The sequence below is a fragment of the Protopterus annectens genome, chromosome 13.part0 (genome assembly GCF_019279795.1).
Source record: "Protopterus annectens isolate FY-2018-M chromosome 13.part0, PAN1.0, whole genome shotgun sequence".
In the NCBI taxonomy this organism is placed as follows: Eukaryota; Metazoa; Chordata; order Ceratodontiformes; family Protopteridae; genus Protopterus; species Protopterus annectens.
The window spans coordinates 1,118,406,662-1,118,423,790 of NC_056747.1; positions in this window are offsets into that span (position 1 = coordinate 1,118,406,662).

A 17,129-nucleotide genomic window follows, 5' to 3' on the forward strand; every position below is an offset into this window, starting at 1 on the left:
TAAAAATTTAAAATTTTTTTTTGGGGATTTAAATTGATTTATTTGTGTTGTATTGAATTCTATCTAGCTAGACGTTGTGGTTGTGTTATTTCAGTTCATGCTAGTTAGAATTCCTGCATAGCCAGTGATAAGTGGAGGTAGTTTCAATTCATTGATATTCAGTTTTTGCCTAACATAAGTGGTACATATTGGGTTATTTTCTCCTTAAACTCTGAGCTTTTGCCGGCTAAGGCCTACCTGCAGTCAACTGGACGTATAAGTGAATTTAAGTAAATCTTTATCTGCACTTTCTTCAAATAATACAGCATTTAAATTGATTTGTGTTGCATTGAATGCTATCTAGCTGGATGTTGTGGCTATGTTTTCTCAGTTAATGCTTGTTTGAATTCCTGCATAGCCAGTGATAAGTGGAGGTAGTTTCAATTCATTGATATTCTGTTTCTGCCTTATATAAGTGGCACATTTTGGATTATTTTCTGCTTAAACTGTGAGATTTGACCGTCTAAGATCTACCTGCAAGCAACTGGACATATAAGTGAGTTTAAGTAAATCTTTGTCTACACTTTTTTCAAATAATAAGGCATTTAAATTGATGTATTTGTGTTGTTTTGAATACTATCTAGCTGGAAGTTGTGGCTCTGGTTTTCCAGTTAATGCTTGTTAGACTTTCTAGATAACCAGTGATAAGTGGGGTTAGTTTCAATTCATTGACATTCAGTTTTTGCATTGTATAAGTGGTACATTTTGGATTATTTTCCGCTTAAACTCTGAGCTTTGGCCAGCTATGACTTACCTGCAATCAACTGGATGTATAAGCGAATTTAAGTAAATCTTTTTGCTGCACTTTTTTCAAATAATACAGCATTTAAATTGATTTATTTGTGTTGCATTGAATACTGTGTAGCTGGAAGTTGTGGTTCTGTTTTTTCATTTAATGCTTGTTAGTATTCCTGCATAGGCAGTGATAAGTGGGGGTAGTTTCAATTAATTGATATTTGGTTTCTGCCTTGCATAAGTCATATATTTTGGATTATTTTCTGATTAAACACTGAGCTTTGAGAGGCAAAGAGCTACTTGCAATCAACTGGACATATAAGTGAATTTAAGTAAATCATTATCTGCACTTTTTTCAACTAATACAGCATTTAAATTGATTTATTTGTGTTGCATTGAATACTATCTAGCTGGAAGTCATGGCTCTGTTTTTCTGTTAATGTTTATTTGAATTCATGCATAGCCAGTGATGTGTGGGAATTTTCAGTTCATTGATATTCAGCTTCTGCCATATATAAGTGATACATTTTGGATAGTTTCCTGCTTAAACTCTGAGATTTGGCTGGCTAAGACCTATCTGCAATCAACTGGACATATCAGTGCATTTAAGTAAATCTTTATCTGCACTTTTTAAAAAAAATAATACAGCATTTAAATTGATTTGTGTTGCATTGAATGCTATCTATCTAAGTTGTGGCTTTGCTTTTTCATTTAATGCTTGTTAGACTTCCTGGATAACCAGTGATAAGTGGGGTTAGTTTCAATTCATTGACATTCGGTTTTTGCATTGTATAAGTGGTACATTTTGGATTATTTTCATCTAAAACTCTGAGCTTTGGCTGGCTAAGACCTACTTGCAATCAACTGGACGTATAAGTGAATTTAAGTAAATCTTTGCACTTTTTTCAAATAATACAGCATTTAAATTGATTTATTTGTGTTGCATTGAATACTATCTAGTTGGAAGTTGTGGCTCTGTTATTTCAGTTTAATGCTTGTTAGAATTCCTGCATTGCCAGTGATAAGTGGAGGTAGTTTCAATTCATTGATATTCTGTTTCTGCCTTATATAAGTGGCACATTTTGGACTATTTTCTGCTTAAACTCTGAGCTTTGGCCGTCTAAGATCTACCTCCAATCAACTGCACGTATAACTGAATTCAAGTAAATCTTTATCTGCACTTTTTAAATAATACAGCATTTAAATTGATTTATTTGTGTTGTATTGAATACTATCTAGTTGGAAGTTGTGGCTCTGTTATTTCAGTTAATGCTTGTTAGAATTCCTGCATTGCCAGTGATAAGTGGAGGTAGTTTCAATTAATTGATATTCTGTTTCTGCCTTATATAAGTGGTACATTTTGGATTATTTTCTGCTTAAACTCTGAGTTTTGGCCAGCTAAGACCTACCTGCAATCAACTGGATGTATAAGTAAATTTAAGTAAATCCTTATCTGCACTTTTTTCAAATAATACAGCATTTAAACTGATTTATTTCTGTTGCACTGAATACTATCTAGCTGGAAGTTCCTGCTTTGTTTTTTCAGTTAATGCTTGTTAGAATTCTTGCATAGCCAGTGATGTGTGGGAATTTTCAATTCATTGATATTCAGCTTCTGCCTTATATAACTGGTACGTTTTGGATTATTTTCTGCTTAAACTTTGAGCTTTGGCCGGCTGTGACTTACCTGCAGTCAACTGGATGTATATGTGAATTTAAGTAAATGTTTATCTGCACTTTCTTCATATAATACATCATTTAAAATGATTTATTTGTGTTGTATTGAATACTATCTAGCTGGAAGTTGTGGCTCTGTTTTTTTCAGTTAATGCTTGCTAGAATTCCTGCATAGCCGGTGAAAAGTTGGGATAGTTTCATTTCAGTGATATTCAGTTTCTGCCTTATAAAAGTGGTACATTTTGGATTATTTTCTGCTTAAACTGTGAGCTTTGGCAAGCTAAGACCTACCTGCAATTAACTGGACGGATAAGTGAATTTAAGTAAATCTTTATCTGCACTTTTTTCAAATAATACAGCATTTAAATTGATTTATTTGTGTTGCATTGAATACTATCTATCTGGAAGTTGTGGCTCTGTTTTTTCAGTTAATGCTGGTTAGAATTCCTGCATAGCCAGTGATAAATGGGGGTAGTTTCAATTCTTTGATATTCGGTTTCTGCCTTATATAAGTTGTATATTTTGGATTATTTTCTGCTTAAACTCTTAACTTTGGCTGGCTAAGACCAACCTGGAATCAACTGGATGTATAAGTGAATGCAAGTAAATCTTTGCCTGCACTTTTTTCAAATAATACAGTATTTAAGTTGATTTATTTGTGCTGCATTGAATACTATCTAGCTGGAAGTTGTGGCTTTGTTTTTTCACTTAATGCTTGTTAGAATTCCTGCATAGACAGTGATAAGTAGGGGTAGTTTCAATTCATTGCTATTCGGTTTCTGCCTTATATAAGTGGTACATTTTGGATTATTTTCTGCTTAAACTCTTAACTTTGTCCAGCTAAGATCTACCTGCAATCAACTGGACGTACAAGGTGTATCTAAGTACATCTTTATCTGCACTTTTTTTCAAATAATACAGCATTTAAATTGATTTGTTTGTGTTACATTGAATACTATCTTGCTGGAAGTTGTGGCTCTGTTTTTTCAGTGAATGCTTGTTAGAATTCCTGCATAGCCTGTGAAAAGTGGGGGCAGTTTAAATTAATTGATATTCGGTTTCTGCCTTATATAAGTGATACATTTTGGATTAATTTCTGCTTAAACTCTGAGCTTTGGCCAGGTAAGACCTACCTGCAATCTACTGGATGTATAAGTAATTTTAAGTAAATCTTTATCGGCACTTTTTAAAAATAATACAGCATTTAAATTGATTTATTTATGTTGCACTGAATACTGCGTAACTGGAAGTTGTGGCTGTGTTTTTTCAGTTAATGCTTGTTAGAAGTCCTGCATAGACAGTGATAACTGGGGGTCATTTCATTTCATTGATGATCAGTTTTGCCTTATATAAGTGGTACATTTTGGATTATTTTCTGCTTAAACTCTAAGCTTTGGCCATCTAAGACCTACCTGCAATCAACTGGATGTATAAGTGAATTTAAGTAAATCCTTATCTGCACTATTTTCAAATAATGCAGCATTTAAATTAATTTATTTCTGTTGCATTGAATACTATCTAGCTGGAAGTTCTGGCTTTGTTTTTTCAGTTAATGCTTGTTAGAATTCCTGCATTGCCAGTGATGTGTGGGAATTTTAAATTCATTGATATTCAGCTTCTGCATTATATAACTGGTACATTTTGGATTATTTTCTGCTAAAACTCTGAGCTTTGGCTGGCTATGACCTACTTGCAATCAACTGGACGTATTAGTGAATTTAAGTAAATCTTTTTCTGCACTTTTTTCAAATACTACAGCATTTAAATTGATTTATTTGTGCTGCATTGAATACTATCTAGCTGGAAGTTGTGGCTCTGTTATTTCAGTTAATGCTTGTTAGAATTCCTGGATAACCAGTGATAAGTGGGCGTAGTTTCAGTTCATTGACATTCGGTTTTTGCATTATATAAGTGGTACATTTTGGATTATTTTCTGCTTAAACTCTGAGCTTTGGCTGGCTAAGACCTACCTGTAATCAACTGGATGTATCAGTGAATTTAAGTAAATCTTTATCTGCACTTTTTTGAAAATAATACAGCATTTAAAATGATTTAATTATGTTGCATTGAATACTATCCATCTGAAAGTTATGGCTCTGTTTTTTCAGTTAATGCTTATTATACTTCCTGATTAGCCAGTGACAAGAGGGGGTAGGCTCAATTCATTTATATTCAGTTTCTGCCTTATATAACTGATACATTTTGGATTGTTTTCTGCTTAAACGCTGAGCTTTGGCCGACTATGTACCTGCAATCAACTGGACGTAGAAGTGAATTTAAATAAATCTTTATCTGCCCATTTTTCAAATAATACAGCATTTAAATGGATTTATTTGTGTTGCATTGAATACTATCTAGCTGGAAGTTGTGGCTCTGTTTTTTCAGTTAATGCTTTTTAGAATTCCTGCATAGCCAGTGATAAGTGGAGTAGTTTCAATTCATTGATATTGATTTTCTGCCTTATATAAGTGGTACATTTTGGATTATTTTCTTCTTAAACTCTGAAGTTTGGCTGGCTAAGACCTACCTGCAGTCAACTGGATATATAAATGAATTTAAGTAAATCTTTGTCTACACTTTTTTCAAATAATACAGCATTTAAATTGGTTTATCTGTGTTGCATTGAATACTATCTAGCTAGAAGTTGTGGCTCTGTTTTTTCAGTTAATGCTTGTTAGAATTCCTGCATTTCCAGTGACAAGTGGTGGCATTTTAAATTCAGTGATATTCAGTTTATGCCTTATATAAGTGGTACATTTTGGATTATTTTCTGCTTAAACTCTGAGCTTTGGCAGGCTAAGCCCTTCCTGCAATCTATTGGACATATAAGTGAATTTAACTATATGTTTATCTGCACTTTTTTCAAATAATTCAGCATTTACATTGATTTATTTGTATTGAATTAAATACTATCTAGCTGAAAGTTGTGGCTCTGTTTTTCAGTTAATGATTGTTAAAATTCCCTCCTAGCCAGTGAAAGGTGGGGTAGTTTCAATTCATTGATATACTGTTTCTGCCGTGTATAAGTTTTACATTTTTTGATTATTTTCTGCTTAAACTCTGAGATTTGGCCAGGTTAGACCTCCCTGCAATCAACTGGACGTATAAGTGAAATTAAGTAAATCTTTATCTGCACTTTTTTCAAATAATACAGCATTTAAATTGATTTATTTGTGTTGCATTGAATACTATCTAGCTGGAAGTTGTGGCTCATTTTTTTAGTTAATGCTTGTTAGAATTCCTGCATAGCCAGTGATAAGTGGGGGTAGTTTTAATTCAGTGATACTCGGTTTCTGCCTTATATAAGTGGTACATTTTGGATTATTTTCAGCTTAAACTCTGAGCTTTGGCAGGCTAAGACCTACCTGCAATCAACTGGACGTATAAGTGAATTTAAGTAAATCTTTATCTGCACTTTTTTCAAATAATACAGCATTTAAATTGATTTATTTGTGTTTCATTGAATACTGTCTAGCTGGAAGTTGTGGCTCTGTATTTTCAGTTAATGCTTGTTAAAATTCCTGCATTGCTAGTGATAAGCTGTGGTAGTTTCATTTCATTGATATTCGGTTTCAAATAATGCAGCATTTAAATTGATTTATTTGTGTTGTATTGAATTCTATCTAGCTAGAAGTTGTGGCTGTTTTATTTCAGTTCATGCTAGTTAGAATTCCTGCATAGCCAGTGATAAGTGGAGGTAGTTTCAATTCATTGATATTCAGTTTTTGCCTAACATAAGTGGTACATATTGGGTTATTTTCTGCTTAAACTCTGAGCTTTTGCCGGCTAAGACCTACCTGCAGTCAACTGGACGAATAAGTGAATTTAAGTAAATCTTTATCTGCACTTTCTTCAAATAATACAGCATTTAAATTGATTTGTGTTGCTTTGAATACTATCTAGGTGGATGTTGTGGCTCTGTTTTTTCCGTTAATGCTTGTTTGAATTCCTGCATAGCCAGTGATAAGTGGAGGTAGTTTCAATTAATTGATATTCTGTTTCTGCCTTATATAAGTGGCACATTTTGGATTATTTCCTGCTTAAACTCTGAGATTTGGCCGTCTAAGATCTACCTGCAAGCAACTGCACATATAATTGAGTTTAAGTGAATCTTTGTCTACACTTTTTTCAAATAATAAGGCATTTAAATTGATTTATTTGTGTTGTTTTGAATAGTATCTAGCTGGAAGTTGTGGCTCTGGTTTTCCAGTTAATGCTTGTTAGACTTCCTAGATAACCAGTGATAAGTGGGGTTAGTTTCAATTCATTGACATTCAGTTTTTGCATTGTATAAGAGGTACATTTTGGATTATTTTCTGCTTAAACTCTGAGCTTTGTCCGGCTGAGACCTATCCGCAATCAACTGGACGTATACGTGAATTTAATTAAATCTTTATCTGCACTTTTTTCAAATAATACCACATTTACATTGATTTCTTTGTGTTGCATTGAATACTATCTAGCTGGACATTTTGGCTCTGTTTTTTTTTTCACTTAATGCTTTTTAGAATTTCTGCATAGCCAGTGATAAGTGGGGTTAGTTTAGTTTCAATTCAGTGGTATTCGTTTTTTGCCTTCTATAAGTGATACATTTTGGATTATTTACGGCTTAAACTCTGAGCTTTGGCTGGCTAAGACCTACCTGCAATCAACTGGATGTATCAGTGAATTTAAGTAAATCTTTATCTCCACTTTTTTGAAAATAATACAGCATTTAAAATGATTTATTTGTGTTGCATTGAATACTATCTAGCTGGAAGTTGTGGCTCTGTTTGTTTAGTTAATGTTTGTTAGAATTCCTGCATATCAGTGTTATGTGGGTTCATTTATATTCAGTTTCTGCCTTATATAAGTGGTACATTTTGGATTATTTTCCGCTTAAATTCTGAGCTTTGGCCAGCTATGACTTACCTGCAATCAACTGGATGTATAAGCGAATTTAAGTAAATCTTTTTCTGCACTTTTTTCAAATAATACAGCATTTAAATTGATTTATTTGTGTTGCATTGAATACTATGTAGCTGGGAGTTGTGGTTCTGTTTTTTCATTTAATGCTTGTTAGTATTCCTGCATAGGCAGCGATAAGTGGGGGTAGTTTCAATTCACTGATATTTGGTTTCTGCCTTGCATAAGTCATATATTTTGGATTATTTTCTGCTTAAACACTGAGCTTTGGGAGACAAAGACCTACTTGCAATCAACTGGACATATAAGTGAATTTAAGTAAATCATTATCTGCACTTTTTTCAACTAATACAGCATTTAAATTGATTTATTTGTGTTGCATTGAATACTATCTAGCTGGAAGTCATGGCTCTGCTTTTCTGTTAATGTTTGTTTGAATTCATGCATAGCCAGTGATGTGTGGGAATTTTCAATTCATTGATATTCAGCTTCTGCTATATATAAGTGATACATTTTGGATTGTTTTCTGCTTAAACTCCGAGATTTGGCTGGCTAAGACCTACCTGCAATCAACTGGACATATCAGTGAATTTGAGTAAATCTTTATCTGCACTTTTTTAAAAAAATAATACAGCATTTAAATTGATTTGTGTTGCATTGAATGCTATCCATCTAAGTTGTGGCTTTGCTTTTTCAGTTAATGCTTGTTAGACTTCCTGGATAACCAGTGATAAGTGGGGTTAGTTTCAATTCATTGACATTCAGTTTTTGCATTGTATAAGTGGTACATTTTGGATTATTTTCTGCTTAAACTCTGAGCTTTGGCCGGCTGAGACCTATCTGCAATCAACTGGGCATTGACGTGAATTTAAGTCAATCTTTACCTGCACTTTTTTCAAATAATACCACATTTACATTTATGTATTTGTGTTGCATTGAATACTATCTAGCTGGATGTTTTGGCTCTGTTTTTTTTCCAGTTAATGCTTTTTAGAATTTCTGCATAGCCAGTGATAGGTGGGGTTAATTTAGTTTCAATTCAGTGGTATTCGTTATTTGCCTTATATAAGTGATGCAGTCTGGATTATTTTCAGCTTAAACTCTGAGCTTTGGCAGGCTAAGACCTTCCTGCAATCAACTGGATGTATCAGTGAATTTAAGTAAATCTTTATCTGCACTTTTTTTGAAAATAATACAGGATTTAAAATTATTTAATTGTGTTGCATTGAATACTATCTAGCTGGAAGTTGTGGCTCTGTTTGTTTAGTTAGTATTTGTTAGAATTCCTGCATATCAGTGTTATGTGGGGGTGGTTTCAGTTCATTTATATTCGGTTTCTGCCTTATAAAAGTGGTACATTTTGGATTATTTTCTGCTTAAACTCTGAGCTTTGGCCAGCTATGACTTACTTGCAATCAACTGGATGTAGAAGTGAATTTAAGTAAATCTTGATCTGCACTTTTTTCAAATAATACTGCATTTAAATTGATTTATTTGTGTTGGCATTGAGTACTATCTAGCTGGAAGTTGTGGCTCTGTTTATTCAGTTAATACTTGTTAGAATTCCTGCATAGCAGTGATAAGTGGGGGTAGTTTCAGTTCATTTATATTCAGTTTCTGCCCTATAAAAGTGGTACATTTTTGATTATTTTCTGCTTAAACTCTGAGCTTTCGCCGGCTGTGACTATCCTGCAATTAACTGGATGTGTAAGCGAATTTAAGTAAATCTTTAAGTGCACCTTTTTTAAATAATACAGAATTTAAATTGATTTATTTGTGTTTCATTGAATACTATCTAGCTGGAGATTCTGGCTCTGTTTTTTTTCACTTAATACTTGTTAGAATTCCGGCATAGCCAGTGATAAGTGGTGGTATTTTAAATTCAGTGATATTTGGTTTATGCCATATATAAGTGGTACATTTTGGATTATTTTCTGCTTAAACTCTTAGCTTTGGCAGACTAAGGCCTTCCTGCAATCTATTGGATGTATAAGTGAATTTAACTATATCTTTATCTGCACTTTTTTCAAATAATACAGCATTTAAATTGATTTATTTGTATTGACTTGAATACTATCTAGCTGAAAGTTGTGGCTGTGTTTTTCAGTTAATGATTGTTAAAATTCCTTCATAGCCAGTGAAAAGTGGGGGTAGTTTCAATTCATTGATATTCTGTTTCTGCCTTATATCAGTGGTACATTTTTTGATTATTTTCTGCTTAAACTCTGAGATTTGGCCAGCTTAGACCTACCTGCAATCAACTGGATGTATAAGTGAATTTAAGTAAATCTTTATCTGCACTTTTTTCAAATAATACTGAAAAAATTACATTGATCTCATTGCTTGCTGCTGCTTGCTGGAGCTTACTTGCTGTGGGATGGATTTGAAGTGTTCTTAAGACACTCAGTCTTGCTGGCTGGATTCTGCTAAAATTCAAAGTCTGGTTATATTTGCATTCACAGTCTGTCGCATACAGAAACTTGCAGAATATACACTGATGAGAGAATATACTTTGCAGCACTTGTCTTTAAGAGCAGTAACCAATAACTTTTATAATAAATCAAATTGGACAAACGTTGCAGGTTAAAATACTGTTCCAACTTTACTTCTCATATAGTACAGATGATGTGAGAGATATAACATTTACCTTAGGACAAATGAGTCCCTACCATACCTCTAACATAACTGGATTTATACAGCTCTTTATATACAGTTTTAGTCCTCTTGGTATTCTATTTTGGAGAATTGCTTATCCTGTAGGAACAATACTAAGCTTCCTTGTTTAACAATGTCTTGTAAGAGACCAGCTTTTCTGACAGTGTGAATATCCTGTAACAGTGTCCTGTTGTTCATGCAAAAAAACATATTTTTGAGGAAACACATTGTTCTGTATTCTATTTGGATCTGTGTATAAGAACATATGTTCTTGTGCCAATGCTGATAAGCATATCCTGTTGTCCATGCAGAAAAACATATTTTTGAGGAAACACATTGCCAGTGTCATTGTCCATTCTTTAAAAGCAGATTTTGTATTTTTGCTCTTGCATACATCCTGTTTTTAAGTCTGTAAGGGAAAAATGTCCATTCTTTAAAAGCAGATTTTGTATTTTTGCTCTTGCATACATCCTGTTTTTAAGTCTGCAAGGGAAAAATGTCCATTCAGCAGATTCCTTTTCCAAGCCATGGTCATTTAATATGACTGCTGATCACATATTACTAAACTCTGTTTCTGCATTTAAGCAAGCTTTTTCTTTCAGCATATTTACAACATAATTAATTTCAGCATTATATTAATAAAATCTAACAATTCCCTCTGTTTTTAAACATACTCAAAACATTTTATATAGAAAACACATTAAGAAATAAACCTTTAGTTTGATACAACAAATCAAAATGCAATTTTACATAGTTAATACAATGATATTAAAGTATTACTACCAAAACTGAATGTATTTAACAACTTTTTTTTTAACTTGATCAATTTATTCTTGTGCAATCACAGAATTTAATTTATGACTTAGAACTGTTTTATTAACTCTTTGCAACTGTTGAATTAACTATAAGAGACAATAACTATGTGCTACTGCAAGCATTTATACACTGCTGAAAATATACAGTTTTAATGTCATTTTAACCATCACATTGTGTTCATGTCTCTGAACTGCTCAATAACATCTTGGTAAAATACTGAACTAAGCCTAGATAATAAATATTTGAAAGCAATTATTTTACTGGGGTAAAACCAGTGATATTACAACTTGACAAATTACTTTTGAACTTATTACAATGTATCCTGATCAGTATGTATTTACACAGACTGTTTGCTATTTATGCATTTTAATCTAGTAGGTACCCTGGACCCATTTTTTTCTTTAAATATGTTTTTTTCACACATATTCATTACTAGACATTAATTTCATTTGTACTGAATTTTTCTGCATTTGTACATACAAAGACTATTATTTGTACTGAAATTTTCTATATTTGTACATACAAAGACTGTAAAGTACATTTAGTCTAATCTTACAAATTTAATAACATTAATATTAAGCAAAATCTTGGAAAATGTTTGTCTCTTTAGAAATATCTAGTGGAACTGATACCAAATCCATATGTCCTGTTATTTTAAACTACATACTCAGCAATTAGAAACATTGATGCTTTTTTATACCAACATTGTTTTGCCAAAAAACATATTAAAAATAGTGACCAATCTTGTTCAATTTTTATTACATATCTTTACTCTCTTTTGTATAGCTGTAATCAATTTTAAGCCATCTCTTGTTTCTTAAACCATCTCTTGTATAGCTTTACAGTTTAACAGGTTGTAAATACAATTTAGTACTAAACAATACAATAATAACCATTATGATAGCTATTAACAACTTGTAAAATATCTTATCCTGTCAGGTTTAATCCAGTTTACCAGTATTTCTAATACACCAATACCTGTTTTTTCGGTTGTAAATACAATTTAATACTAAACAATACAATAATAACCATTATGATAGCTATTAACAACTTGTAAAATATCTTATCCTGTCAGGTTTAATCCAGTTTACCAGTATTTCTAATACACTAATACCTGTTTTCCCCCCATAAAAGAGTATTGTCGAGAAGGAATGAAATATTTTTTCCTCTAGCTTTATTTTAGACCCTTGTTGTTTATTTTTTCTGTAGCTTTATTTCAGACCCTTGTTGTTTATTTTTTCTGTAGTTTTATTTCAGACCCTTGTTTATTTTTTCTATAGCTTTATTTCAGACCCTTGTGCAGTACTGCTTATACAGTCAGTGTAAAACTGAGAAAGTACCCTCCCCCCTATAGTACTTCAGTACTGTTTTCCTGCCCTATGCTGTGAGAATAGAATGTATGTCAGCCCAACACTTTGGTCATACATTTATCTTATTTGGTTACTAATAAACTATGGACTTTTATCTGATTTGATCATTAGTAGGTATTTACACCCTTCTGCACAATTGATTTGAACTGTATCTATACTATAGCCCATTTGCTGGCTGTACTTGATGCAACTGAGTTTTTTTTGTCCTTTTAACATTTACTTGCAAACAGATTATAAGTGACATCTATGCACAATTGTGACATTTTATTACAATTACCAAATAGTGTTGCCTGTAAACATTTTAACAATTATGTTTTAATAACAATGATGCTTTAGAAAAGCTCAAGCTACTTATCTGGCAATCAGTCTTGTTGTTTATCTTATCTTTCCAGCATTTCCTGTAACTATTCATTCAGTCTAGGAAGGTCTGAGCTCACATTTTATATTCTGTAAACTATAGTTAATTCTTTTGGCATTTTTCCTTTAATGTGATTGTGATTTGCATAACTATGCATTTATACTACATAAATCGACATCATTTTACAATTACCTTACATGGATTTCAGTATTTTTTTTATTTATTTAACTATTTAACTGTCCTGCCATTAATTTTACAAAAACTGTTTGAATAATACCATCTGTGATTTTCTTTTTAAAATTCAGAACTTTAACTGTTTGGTGTTACTATATAATTATAAATAAATTGTAAAAAACAAAATAGATATTAGTTTAACCAACACATTTATATTTATATTATTTATATTTGCTGTTGTCTGCCTTTTGCTTTTGTGCATTGTAAATAAATGTACTCTAGATGAAAAGAACATACATGCATGTCTGTCTTGTATCTGTACATCTTTATACAAGCATGTCAGTCTTGTGACTTTAAATTTTTATTCTTATTAACTATTTTTATTTAATTTTATATACTAGAACTGTTTTGTGTAACTATTTTTATTTAATTTTTATACGCTAAAACTGTTGTGTACCTTTTGACTATGCTATGAGAATAGCAGTTATATGGTCTATTTTACTGTACTATTGATAAATGTCTTGCTTTAACCGAATGAAAGTAAAACATTTAAACATGATTTGTCCAGACATCAGATCCTACCATCCTACCATGTATGTTTAACCATTTTCAAAACATAAACATATTATAAAATATATTTCTTTTGCACAGATTAGCTGTGTATGCAGGAAGTTCCCAGTCTTTGTCAGTTCAGCTAATTTATTTCCTTTATCCTGCAACTGCTGGTGAATTTCCAGTAATGTTGCATGGTCTTTCTGACATTCTTTAGTAAGCTGTTCTGCTGAATTTGAAACTCCTATACACTTTTGAAAAGATGTATGTATAACTTGTCTAAGCTTCCTGAACTCATTGTGTCTGTCTTTTAGAAGTTTACTACATTCCTTTGTAACAAAATGTACTAGAGGTTCTATCAGTAACTGATTTGACTCACGTGGTGACAGGACATAACTGTTCAACATCAGATTGTAATGGAAACACTTTACCCTTAGTTAATTCTTTATCATGAACAGATCTGTCTTTACAGTCTATTTTTTTAGCAATATGATGCAATACGTTTTTATGGCATAATACACAAAGTGCAGTTTTTGTTGAAGCACACACTAAACATTTGTCATATTTCACATGGTTTTCTTGGAGATACCAGTCAAATATTGTAATACATTTGCATAATGCCTTACTATCAACCTGCCCTAATAAGGTTTTACATTTACTAATGTGCTGTGTATACCAACATAGCAATTTACTAAAGTTTGGTTTACTCCTGCATGAATTATAAATAATATCCATACTGTCTAATATACAAACTGTCTATGAATAAACTATCTTAAGAATATACAAACTGTTTAACATCATCCACACTAAATATGTGACACAGAAAAAAAGTCTTACCAGTTAGCAAGAAAACAGGCGATCAAGCTGTTATTGTAGATGGCTAGAAATTTTTCAGAGTCACTTGAGAAGCTGATGAAGCACAACAGGCAGCGGACTACTGTGCTAGTGGACATTCACCTTTTCTTGAAGAATTTATGGCACTGGGAATTTCTTGAACTAGTCTCACTCCGGATTGTAGACGTCTTAAAAACTTTACTACTGCAAGCTGCATAAACTGGAATACTTCTGTTTAGGATTTACACATACGTACAAATGTTAGTTACTTCAATTTGACTGAAGTGACCCTCTGCAGGGCTTACCATCACTCCCCCTGTGTTCGAATTGCAGATTGTAGGTTCAAATGCAGGCTAGCTTGCCACTGAAAAAATTATATGGAGCTGCTTACTTGCTTGCTGCTGCTTGCTGTATAGAAAACACAAGGAAACACATTGCCACAGTGTCATTGTCCATTCTTTAAAAGCAGATTTTGTATTTTTGCTCTTGCAATACATCCTGTTTTTAAGTCTGTAAGGGAAAAATGTCCATTCTTTAAAAGCAGATTTTGTATTTTTGCTCTTGCATACATCCTGTTTTTAAGTCTGTAAGGGAAAAATGTCCATTCAGCAGATTCCTTTTCCAAGCCATGGTCATTTAGTATGACTGCTGATCACATATTACTAAACTCTGTTTCTGCATTTAAGCAAGCTTTTTCTTTCAGCATATTTACAACATAATTAATTTCAGCATTATATTAATAAAATCTAACAAATACAGCATTTAAGTTTATTTATTTATGTTGCATTGATTACTATCTAGCCGAAGGTTATGGCTAGTTTTTTTTCAGTTAATGCTTGTTAGAATTCCTGCATAGCCAGTGATAAGTGGGGGTAGTTTTAATTCAGTGATACTCAGTTTCTGCCTTATATAAGTGGTACATTTAGGATTATTTTCTGCTTAAACTCTAAGCTTTGGCCGGCTAATACCTACCTGCTATCAACTAGACATAGAAGTGAATTTAAGTAAATCTTTATGTGCACTTTTTTCAAATAATACAGCATTTAAATTGATTTATTTATGTTGTATTGAATAATATCTAGCTGGGAGTTGTGGCTTTGTTATTTCAGTTAATGCTTGTTAGAATTCCTGCATAGCCAGTGATAAGTGGAGGTAGTTTCAATTCATTGATATTCAGTTTGTGCCTTACATAAGTGGTACATATTGGGTTATATTCTGCTTAAACTCTGAGCTTTGGCCAGCTAAGACCTACCTGCAATCTTCTGGACGTTGATGTGAATTTAAGTCAATATTTACCTGCACTTTCTTCAAATAATACCGCATTTACATTGATTTATTTGTGTTGCATTGAATACTATCTAACTGGATGTTTTGGCTCTGTTTTTTTTACTTGCTTGTCTGTTACTTCTGAGGAAGGAAGGGCACGGGACCTTCCGAAAGCCCTTAAGTTTATTAAACCAGACTTTTTATTTTAACACCATTTGGCAGTTTGTACCTGGCTTGGTTTGCTTTGCTTGCGGTTCCGTTTGCTATTTTTGAGAATTCCTGCATAGCCAGTGATAAGTGGGGGTAGTTTCAATTCATTGATATTCGGTTTCTGCCTTATATAAGTGGTACATTTTGGATTATTTTCTGCTTAAACTCTGAGGTTTGGCTGGCTAAGACCTAACTGCAATCAACTGGATGTATAAATGAATTTAAGTAGATCCTTATCTGAACTTTTTTCAAATAATACAGCATTTAAAGTGATTTATGTGTGTTGCATTGAATACTATCTAGCTGGAAGTTGTGGCTCTGTTTTTTCAGTTAATGCTTGTTTGAATTCTTGCCTAGCCAGTGATAAGTGGGGCTAGTTTGAATTCATTGCTGTTCGATTTCTGCCTTATATAAGTGGTACATTTTGGATTATTTTCTGCTTAAACTCTGAGTTTTGGCCAGTTAAGACCTACCTGCATTCAACTGGACGTATAATTTAATTTAAGTAAATATTTATCTGCACTTTTTTCAAATAATACAGCATTTAAATCAATTTATTTGTGTTACATTGAATACTGTCTAGCTGGAAGTTGTGGCTCTTTTTTTTAGTTAATGCTTTTTAGCATTCCTGCATAGCCAGTGATAAGTGTGGGTAGATTCAATTCAATGATATTCAGTTTCTGCCTTATATAAGTGGTACATTTTTGTATTATTTTCTGCTTAAACTCTGAGCTTTGGCCAGCTAAGACCAAACTGCAATCAAATGGACATATTATTGAATTTAAGTAAATCTTTATCTGCACTTTTTTCAAATAATACAGCATTTAAATTGATTTATTTGTGTTACATTGAATACTATCTAGCTGGAAGTTGTGGCTCTGTTTTTTCAGTTAATGCTTGTTAGAATTCCTGCATAGTAAGTGATAAGTGGGCTAGTTTCAATTCATTGATATTCAGTTTTTGCCTTATATAAGTGGTACATTTTGGATTATATCTTCTTAAACTCTGAGGTTTGGCTGGCTAAGACCTACCTGCAATCAAGTGGATGTATAAATGAATTTAAGTAAATCTTTATCTGCACTTTTTTACAAATAATACAGCATTTAAATTGATTTATTTGTGTTGCATTGAATACTATCTAGCTGGAAGTTGTGGCCCTGTTTTTTTCAGTTAATGCTTGTTAGAATTCCTGCATAGCCAGTGATAACTTGGGGTCATTTCAGTTCATTGATGTTCGGTTTCTGCCTTATATAAGTGGTACATTTATGATTATTTTCTGCTTAAACTCTAAGCTTTGGCCGGCGAACACCTACCTGCAATCAACTGTACGTAGAAGTGAATTTAAGTAAATCTTTATCCGCACTTCTTTTCAAATAATACATTTAAATTGATTTATTTGTGTTGCATTGAATACTGTCTAGCTGGAAGCTGTGGCACTGTTTTTTCAGTTAATGCTTGTTAGAATTCCTGCTCAGCCAGTGATAAGTGGGGGTAGTTTCAATTCATTGATATTCGGTTTCTTCCTTATATAAGTGGTA